This window comes from Trichosurus vulpecula, chromosome 3 (genome assembly GCF_011100635.1).
Source record: "Trichosurus vulpecula isolate mTriVul1 chromosome 3, mTriVul1.pri, whole genome shotgun sequence".
In the NCBI taxonomy this organism is placed as follows: domain Eukaryota; kingdom Metazoa; phylum Chordata; class Mammalia; order Diprotodontia; family Phalangeridae; genus Trichosurus; species Trichosurus vulpecula.
The window spans coordinates 73889063-73898815 of NC_050575.1; the positions used below are offsets into that span (position 1 = coordinate 73889063).

The 9753-nt window shown below is 35.4% G+C and overlaps 1 pseudogene; it reads right to left on the reverse strand.

The window, feature by feature from the left end:
* Positions 1-7467: 7467 nt before the first annotated feature.
* On the reverse strand, positions 7468-9398 carry LOC118842102 (annotated as a pseudogene).
* Positions 9399-9753: the final 355 nt, after the last annotated feature.

Below are 9753 nucleotides of genomic sequence, written 5' to 3' on the forward strand. Positions count from 1 at the left end.
CCCAGAAGTTTCTGTAAAATAGTGAGTTCTTATCCCAGAAGCTGGAGTCTTTGGGTTTATCAAAGGGTGGATTACCATAGTCATTTATTACTGTGGCTTTTGTACTTAACCTATTCCAGTGATCCACCACTCTATTTCTTAGCCAGCACCAAATAGTTTTGTTGATTGCTGCTTTGTAATATAGTTTTAGATCACATATGGCTAGCCCACCTTCCTTTGCAGATTTTTCATTAATTCCCTTGATATTATTGAATTTGTTCTTCCAGATTAATTTTGTTATTATTTTTTCTAGCTCTATCAAATAATTTTTGATAGTTTGGTATGGCACTGAATAAGTAAATCAATTTAGTTAGAATTGTTATTTTCATTATGTCATCTTGGCCTAATGATAAGCAATTGATATTTTTTCAATTGTTTAGAGCTGACTTTCTTTGTGTTCATATAGTTTTGGGAATTATCTTGGCAGGTAGAATGACAAATATTTTGTATTGTCTACAATTATTTAAAATGCAATTCCTCTTTATATCTTTTAGTACTGGGTTTTGGTGGTATAATATAAAACTCAATAATTTATGTGGGTGCATTTAATATCCTTCAACTTTGCCAAAGTTGTTAATCCTTTCCACTAGTTTTTAGTTGATTCTCTACGATTCTTCAAGTCTACCATGGCATCATCTGCAAAGAGTGATAGTTTTCTTTCCCCATTGCCTATTCTAATTCTTTCAATGTATTGTTCTTCTCTTATACCTAAAGTTAACATTTTTGGCATAATATTGAATAATAGTGGTGATAATGGGCATCCTTGTTCCCCTGCCCCCGATCTTATTGGGAAAACTTCTAGATATCCTCATTTTATATAATGCTTGATGATAATTTTAGGTAGATTCTACTTATCATCTTAAGGAAAATGGCAAATATTCATATGCTCTCTTCTGTTTTTAATAGGAATGATTGCTGCATTTTCTCAAAAGTTTTTTCTACTTCTGTTGAAGATAATCATAGGATTTGTTAGTTTTGTTATTAATATGGTCATTTATGCTAATAGTTTTCCTAATACTAAATGAGTCCTGTATTCCTAATCACAGTGTATTGTCCTGGTGATGATTTTCTCTAATCTCTTTGGTAATATTTTCTTTTAAATTGTTGCATCAATATTCATTGAGGAAATTGGTCTACAAGTTTCTTTCTCTGTTTTGGCTCTTCCTTGTTTAGGTATCAGCACTATTTGTTGTGTCATAAGAATTTGGTGGAACTCCTTTGCTTATTTTCCCAAATAGTTTGGAATCAATACTTCTTTAAATGTTTGATGGAGTTACTTGTGAACTGATATGGCCCTGGAAAATTTTTTCTTATGGAGTTCATTGTTGGCTTGCTCAATTTCTTTTTCTAAAATGGGATTATTTAAGGATTTTATTTTCTCTTTTGTTAATCTGGGCAATTTAAATTTTTGTAAATATTCATCCATTTTACTTAGATTGCCAGATTTATTGGCATACAGTTGCACAAAAGAGCTCCTAATTATTGTTTTAATTTTATCTTCATTGGTGGTGAATTCACCCTTTATCATTTTTGATACTGGTATTTTGATTTTATTCTTTTTCTTTAATCAGGATAACCAAAAGATTAGCTATTTTATTAGATTTTTCATGAAACTACCTCTTACTTTTATTTACTAGTTCAATAGTTTTCTTTCTATTTTATTAAACTTTCCTTTTATTTTCAGAATTTCTAATTTGGTATTTAATTGGGGATTTTTAATTTGTTCTCTTATTTTAGTTTGTCCTTTAGTTACATGCTCAATTCAATTATCTCTTCTTTTTTTATTTTCATCAGGTAAGCATCTACAGATGTTAAATTACCCCTAAGAACAGCTTTGGCTGCATCCCATGAGTTTGGTGTGTTGTCTCATTATTGTAATTCTCTTTAATGAAGTTATTGATTGTTTCTATGATTTGTTGTTTTCCTCACTCATTCTTTAGGATTATATAATTCAGTTACCAATTAGTTTTTAGCTTAACTTTACATGGCACTTTATTAGACATAATTTTTCTTGCATCATGATCTTAAAGGGATGAATTTAATGTTTCTGTTTTTCTGCATTGGATTGTGAGGTTTTAATGCCCTAGTACATGGTCAATTTTTGTGTAGGTGTCATGTACAGATGATAAAAATGTATATACCTTTCTCTCTCCTTTCAGTTTCCTCCAGAGGTCTATCCTATCCAATTTTTCTAAACTTACTTAACTTCTTTCTCATTTATTTTGTGGTTAGATTTATGTAGTTCTGAAAGAGGGAGATTGAGGTCCTCCACTAGTAGAGTTTTGCTGTCTATTTCTTCCTGTAACTCACCGACCCTCTGCTTCAATGGCTTACCTAGAGTCTCATCATCAACCCTCTTTCAATGAGTGTTCTCCTGAAAGGGAAAATGCCAACCTCAGAGCTTTTATACCATGTTGAGGGCCCTGAGGGCTCTGCACCTACTTAGCAAAAAGGTGTGGAGCCTGGGGCCTCACACCTAGTTAGTGAAAGGGTGTGGGCCTGCCTCTAATCAGACCTCCCTTTGTTGGACCCACCTGAGGCCTGTTTAATGGGGAGGAAAGATCTTTCACTTAAAAACTGGCCTTACAGTATGCTGGCATTTTGATGTTTTCCTCTTTTGAGTTTGTGTTTTGATCTTCCATGTCACCATAGAGGATAAATAGATATATAACCAAAGAAGATATTAAAACAGAAGGGAAGATAATTGTAAAGACATATAAACAGTTGCAAAAGTCTAAACATATAATTAAAACAAAGAAAAATGAATGAACATCTAATGAAAGAGAAGACTCTATTGGATGCTAAGGGAGCATTGAACTACTGTAGGATATTCCTGAATGTTTCAAGAAAGATAATTGAATCTAGAATGAAAATAAAAGGGGAAGAACAGAGGGATTTTTCACCAATTCAGAAGAAACAATTACTAGCTTTGATAGAATATTGTGCTTTAATTGACAATTTAGGAAATTCTTGAAAGCTTCATGACTTCAGAATGAAGTCAGAGCTTCTGGGAAGACCTGGCGACCAGAAGGATGAGAAGACATAGACCAAGAGGAGATATAAAATTGCAAATGTGAAAGAAATGATAAGGGATAGAACTGAACTCATGATTAGGGGCCCTAGGAAATTTCTATCAATGAGGTATTATTTTTTGTCCCCAATGTCTCCTGCAGGAATTAATATTTTTAATAGTGAAACAGAGAAAAAAAGGTAGAGGGGAAGATTTACAAGGCAATAGCATACAAATTTCTTTTTTTTCCCAAGAAAGAATAAGGTAGAAGTGGTAAAGAAAGACGTTTTTGGTTAAACAATTTAAATTGTTTTTATACAATTTAAAAATTAAAAATAATAGGGAGCACAATGTGATGCTATCTAAAGTTCCTTCTATCTTAATCCTAATACTAACAAAATTTAGCTTCTTCTAGTGGCAGACAAATATTATAGATCACATATAAGGATAAGATTCTAAACCTTTCAAGTTTTTTTGAAAGTAAAAGTCACCGTGTAGGTTATGAGTGAGGTCATAAACATCTTCACTCAAAAAAAAACACCCATAACTTTTTACCATCTCATTAGCATTTTAGGCCAATGTTTTCTTTAAATTACATTGGCCTGTTGTCTGAATGTAATTTTACTAGCTAGCTTGTTTTACTTTTGTATATTAGGATTAAAGAATTCTAGTTACTAAAAGAGATTATGCTTCCAACCCTGGAAAAGTTAAGCAGAAGAGAAGGGATACTGTCTAAAACATGTTCCATCTCACAATCCAAGGAAACAAAATTCCCAAAGTCTTGAAATCCTTTCCTTTCACTATAACCTAAACAGGACTGATATTCCTATTAAAGGCGATGGAATACAAGCCATGTTTTCAAGAGTGACATGATATAAATACACAGGGGTCCAATTTATGAAGCTCTCAAGAAAAATGAAACAACAGGTCATTCAATGAGATAGACAGACATTTGATTTTCATGGTCTCCATTTGGGTTATTTAATGGCTTCTATATATCTCTCCTGTTTCATTGTCATTTAAAAAATAGATAATGTATCTTCAAGCACAGCTGCATCAGAATGAGGGAGAAGTCCCTCACTGTTAATCTCTAAGACTTCAAATCACTGTGATGTATCTTATCCATATTCAAGAATGTCTGTATCACATATTGGAAGTTCTTAATAGAGTATGCATCTGACCCTGGGTAGGTTATTTAAGATTTACAAAGGTAACAGCTGGTCTGAAATGACTTATAGTATTCTTTTTGTATCTATCTTACTTTGTCATTGCTGAAGTGATGATTCCATAACAAAATATACCTTGATAGATTGACTGAAATTTAAAGTAGCCCATTGTCACAGGATACATTGTCAAATGCATAGAGAAATCCAGGCATTACATTGTAAGTAGCCTAGCTTTTGAAAGTGCATGACAGTGAAAGACATAAGAAAGTGATGCCAATATGCCAGGGGTCGGGGAAGAATGTACCGGATCATTTAGCAAGGCCTTTGGGGTATAAAATGTTGCAGCTTTCAAAGCTTGTACAATTGGACAGAGCAGAACTCATTCACATGAACAGGCCTAACAATTTTTTAGCTGAGGAGAATTAAATCCTAGTTAGAGTTGTAGCTAGCTCATAGTAGAGCATTCTTTTAAGAGAAGATAGAATGGAAAGTGATCACAATGAAGTGGGAAGAATATCTAGGTAATAGGAGCCAAGGCAACAGGATAAGTACAAGTGATTTCATGAGTAAGTGGTTAGCAATTTCTATTGTATGGTTTCTGTTTGCTGAATATCACAGTGGCTGAAATTCCATCATTAGAGCTTCTCTCATTAACAAGTCTCCAGGAGGATGAAAACCTTCAGGGAATGAACGAAGTCTTTAGGAGGGATTAAATAACAACTGGAGAGTTGAGAGACTATAAGAATGGGTTACACATAAAATAGGAGAAACACACCATGAGGATAACAAACTGAAAACAATTTTATCCTTAAGCAATAGGGATGTAAATATAAGCAAAAATAAAAAATGCATCCTTCCCTCAAGGAGGTTATATTTTAATGGGGCTAGATAGACATGAAAGGGAGCAGAAATGGAAAAGAGTGAAGAAACCATGCAGAATCAGAATGTTGATGTCCAGAAAGTCAGAAGCACAGTTAGGAGGGGAATGAAATTTGACTGTTCTGAAATCCTCCTCAAAATAGAGGACTCAGGAGAGTGCTAAAAGGAAACACATGAGGGTGGATGGATGTTCCAGAGTGAGGAGCATTTGTAGGCACTAAGGAATGTTCCAGAGTAAAACTGCAGCTGAGGCATGGTGATGAAGTCTGGAAAGTCAGAAACTCAGATAGAAAGTTAAATCATGTTAAATGGAGAAATTATGCTAAAATACCGGGTAGGCACGATAGTTACTCTGGGAAATTGATAAAGGGTAACAATGAGGTATTGAGTTTTGATGAAATTCATGACAATGGAGATGGTGGGTATATAATATTATGTAACTAATAGCCCTCTGTCTAATCAGATTCTCTTTAATAATCCTTGGGACAGTAAACTTCTGAGAGATTGTGTGTATCATCTTCTCATACAGAAATATCAACAGTTTAAGCTTGCTTACTCTCTTATGATTTATCATTGATTTTAAATTCTTATGCTTCTCTTGAATCTTCTTATTGAATGTCAGAATTTATATTTGGCTCTGGTCTTTTTATAAGAAATGCTTGAAAGTCCTTTAGTTCATTGAATATCCATTTTTCCCTAGAAGGGTCATGCTCAGTTATGTTGGATAGATTATTTTCAGTTGTAATCCTATCTCTTTTGCCTTACAGGACATCAGTTTCTAAGCACTCTGCTCCTTTAATATGGAAGCAGCTAAATCTTAGGTGTTCCTGACTGTGGTTCAATCATATTTAAATTATTTCTTTCAGAATAGTTTCAGTATTTTTTCCTTGACTTAGGAGTTCTGGGCTTTGGCTAAAGTATTCCAGCAAATATACTTCAATTTGCCTCAAATTTTATCAATTCTCTTTCTGGAGTTGGATAGCATTTTTTCATCATGAGGCCTTCAGAATTATCTTAGATTGGTGTATTAAACAGTGATATTCTGGTTCTGTGCACTTTACTCTGTATCAGTTAACATAGATTTTCCCAAGTTTTTTTTTTTTCTGAAAACATCCCTTTTGTCATTACATATAGCACAATAGTATTCAATCACAATTACATACCAAAACTTGTTATATCATTCCCCATTTGCTGGCACTTCCTCCATTTTCAATTGACTGACACCACAAAAAGACAGCTATAAATATTTTTCAACGTACAGATTCTTTTATTTTTTCATTGATCTCTGTGATACAGACCTATGGTCATCTGTATATTCTCTTCAAGAGAAAAATCAAAAGGAAAACATGAAAGAGTGATATTATTGGGTCAAAGGATATGTATAGTTTTAGAGTCCTATATGAATAGTTCCAAATTGTTCTCCAGAATTGTTGAACCAGATCATAATTCCATTAACTATGTGGGGGCCACAAGAGAACACTTACCAGCTGAGTGACTCTGGGCAAGGTACTTAACCCTGATTGCCTCCATGAACAAAACAAAACAAAAACTAATGCATTAGTATCCCCATTTTCCCACCTCCCATAAAGCATTTCTCATTTTCTCTTTTCATAATAAAAAAACAATATGACAGATGGAAGGTGGCATCTCAGAGTTGCTTAAATTCACATTTCTTTAATCTATGGTGATTTACTATATTTTTTTCATATATTTACAGATGCTTTGATTTCTTTTTCTGAAAACTGCTTCCTCCTTTCATTTGACCATTTGTCAATTGGGGAATGCCTCAATTTTTTTTATAAATTTGATACAGTTCCTTATTTGATTGAGAAATGAGGTTTTTATCAGAGAAATTTGCTTTATTTTTTGAGATATTTTCATTGTCTGTGGTACCTTTGAGCAAAACGTAGTTTGTCTGTTTATCTCTTTTAATTAGCTTTACTTTTGCTTTTGATTTGCCTGACATCATGATTGCTACCCTTGGCGTTTATATCTCAGCTGAAGCATATTAGATTCTGTTAGCCTTATTTTAAAACTGTATGTGACTTTATGTTCCAAGTGTGTAGCTTAATAAAAACAAACAAACAAACAAACAAACAGACAAACACATCATTGGATTCTAATTTCTTTTTTTTTATGGTGCCAATTTTAAATAGATTTTATTCTCCAAGACAAGAATTGCATTTCCACTTGTTTACAATACTAATAAAGTGCAATGTTCACTTCTCTCCCTCTGCACACATTAAAGTATTCTGAATGCCCCAATTTACACAGTAGCTTAAATGTTACTTCTAAACCACTACTGCCTTGGCTATAAATTTGAGTCCTTCAATTTTTGGAAAGCTCTTTGGAATGCTCTTTGTTCTGGTGTATTTAGCTGACCTTTTCAATGGTGGGTCCAAAAGAGAGAGGCACCTCCAGATGGGGCTCCTCCATCCCTGGTCACCCACAGGGCATGCCTCTTGGCATGCCCTCTGTACTCTGGTACACCTTAGTAATGATGGGGTTGCATACTTTCTCCAATTACTTCTGCTGATGCTCAAATTCTTCCTTCTCAGCAGTCTGGTTCTTATATAGCCAGTTGATTATCTCCTTACAGTTGTCAAGGATCTTCTGTTTGTGTTTATTGCCAATTTTGTCTTGAAGTTTTTCATCCTCTATGGTAGGCTTCTTGTGGAAAGCATAAGATTCAAGATAATTCTTGGAAGACACCTTGGCACTCTGCTTCTCATCCTCAGCCTTGTATTTCTCAGCCTCATGGACCATACACTCAATGTCTTCTTTGCTCAAATGTCCTTTATCATTGGTGATAGTGATCTTGTTCTCCTTTCCTGTGCTCTGATTGACAGCAGAAACATTGAGGATGTCATTTGCATCAATGTCAAATGTTACTACAATCTGAGGAACACCCCTGGGTTCTGGGGGAATTCCTGTGAGCTCAAATTTGCCAAGCAGGTTGTTATCCTTTGTCATTGCTCTCTCACCTTCATAAACCTGAATAAGCACACTAGGCTGGTTGGCTGAATTGGTAGTAAAAGTCTGTGTCTGCTTGGTGGGGATGGTGCTATTACTTTTAATCAGAACAGTCATAACTCCACCAGAAATTTCAATTCCAAAGGAAAAAGGAGTGACATCCAATAGCAGCAAGTTGTACACATGCTCAGATTTATTTCCAGAAAAAAAATGGCAGCCTGGATAGCTGCACCATAAGCAACAGCCTCATCAGGATTGATACTCTTGTTGAGTTCCTTGCCTTTGAAGAAATCTTGCAGAAGCTTCTGGATTTTGGGTATTTGAGTGGAACCACCCACCAGGAAAACATCATGAATCTGTGATTTATCTAGCTTGGCATCTCTTAAAGCCTTTTCCACAGGGTCCAGTGTGCCATGGAAGAGATCAGCATTCAGCTCTTCAAAACAGGCTTGTGTGATTGATGTATAGAAGTTGATACCTTCATAGATGGAGTCTATATCAATACTGGCCTGGGTACTGAAAGAGAAGGTATGCTTTGCTCATTTACAAGTGGTGTGAAGATGGCAAATTGCCCTCTTATTCTTACTGATGTCCTTCTTGTGTTTTCACTTGAACTCAGGAGTGAAATCATTGACCATTCGTTTGTCAATGTCCTCCCCACCCAGCTTTGGACTTGACCTCAAGGATGCCATCTTCAATGGTAAGAATGGAGACATCAAAAGTACCCCTTCCAAGGTCAATGATCAACACATTTCTCTTGGCATCAACATTTTTATCCAAGCCATAACCAATAGCAGCAGCAGTTGGCTCATTGATGTTTCAGAGCACATTGAGTTTAGTGATGGATCCAGCATCTTTGGTGGCCTGACATTGGGAATCATTGAAATATGCTGGTACTATGAACATGGCATTTGTGACAGTCTTCCCAAGGTAAGTTTCAGCAATTTCCTTCATTTTGGTCAAGACCATAGAAGATACTTTTTCTGGATAAAAACTTTTGGTCTCCCTTTGTACTCCACTTGGACCTTAGGCCTACCTGTGTCATTCACCACCTTAATAGGCCAATGCTTCATGTCTGACTGTACAACTGCTTCATCAAATATGCAAACAATCAGATGCTTGGCATCAAAAACTGTGTTGGTGGAGTTCGTTGCAACTTGATTCTTTGCAGCATCACCGATTAAACATTCTGTGATGGTGAAGGCGACACAGCTTGGGGTGGTCCTGTTTCCCTGGTAATTAGCAATGATCTCCCTTTTCCCATGTTGAAAGATTCCCACACAGGAGTAAGTGGTGCCAAGATCAATGCCAACTGTAGGTCCCTTCGACATGCTTGCTGGGGAGTCAGTGTTCATAACTGACCACTGTGGAGGAAGAAGGGCTGCTGCTGTGCTGAATAGTGGATTCTGATTTCTTTTTTTATTTACTTTTATTTTTAGTTTACAACAGATGGTTCTACATAATTTTGAGTTCCAGATTTTCTCCCGTCCCTCCCCACTCCCTCCCCAAGACGGCATGGAATCTCATATAACTACCACGAATGACTTTGAATTGAATTAATTTATACACTAGTCAAGTTGCGGAGAAGAATTACAACCAATGGAATGAATAATTAGAAAGAAGAAACAAAACCAAAAAAAAAAAAACAACCCAAAAACAAAAACAGAAGAGAAGAGAAAAAGGGGA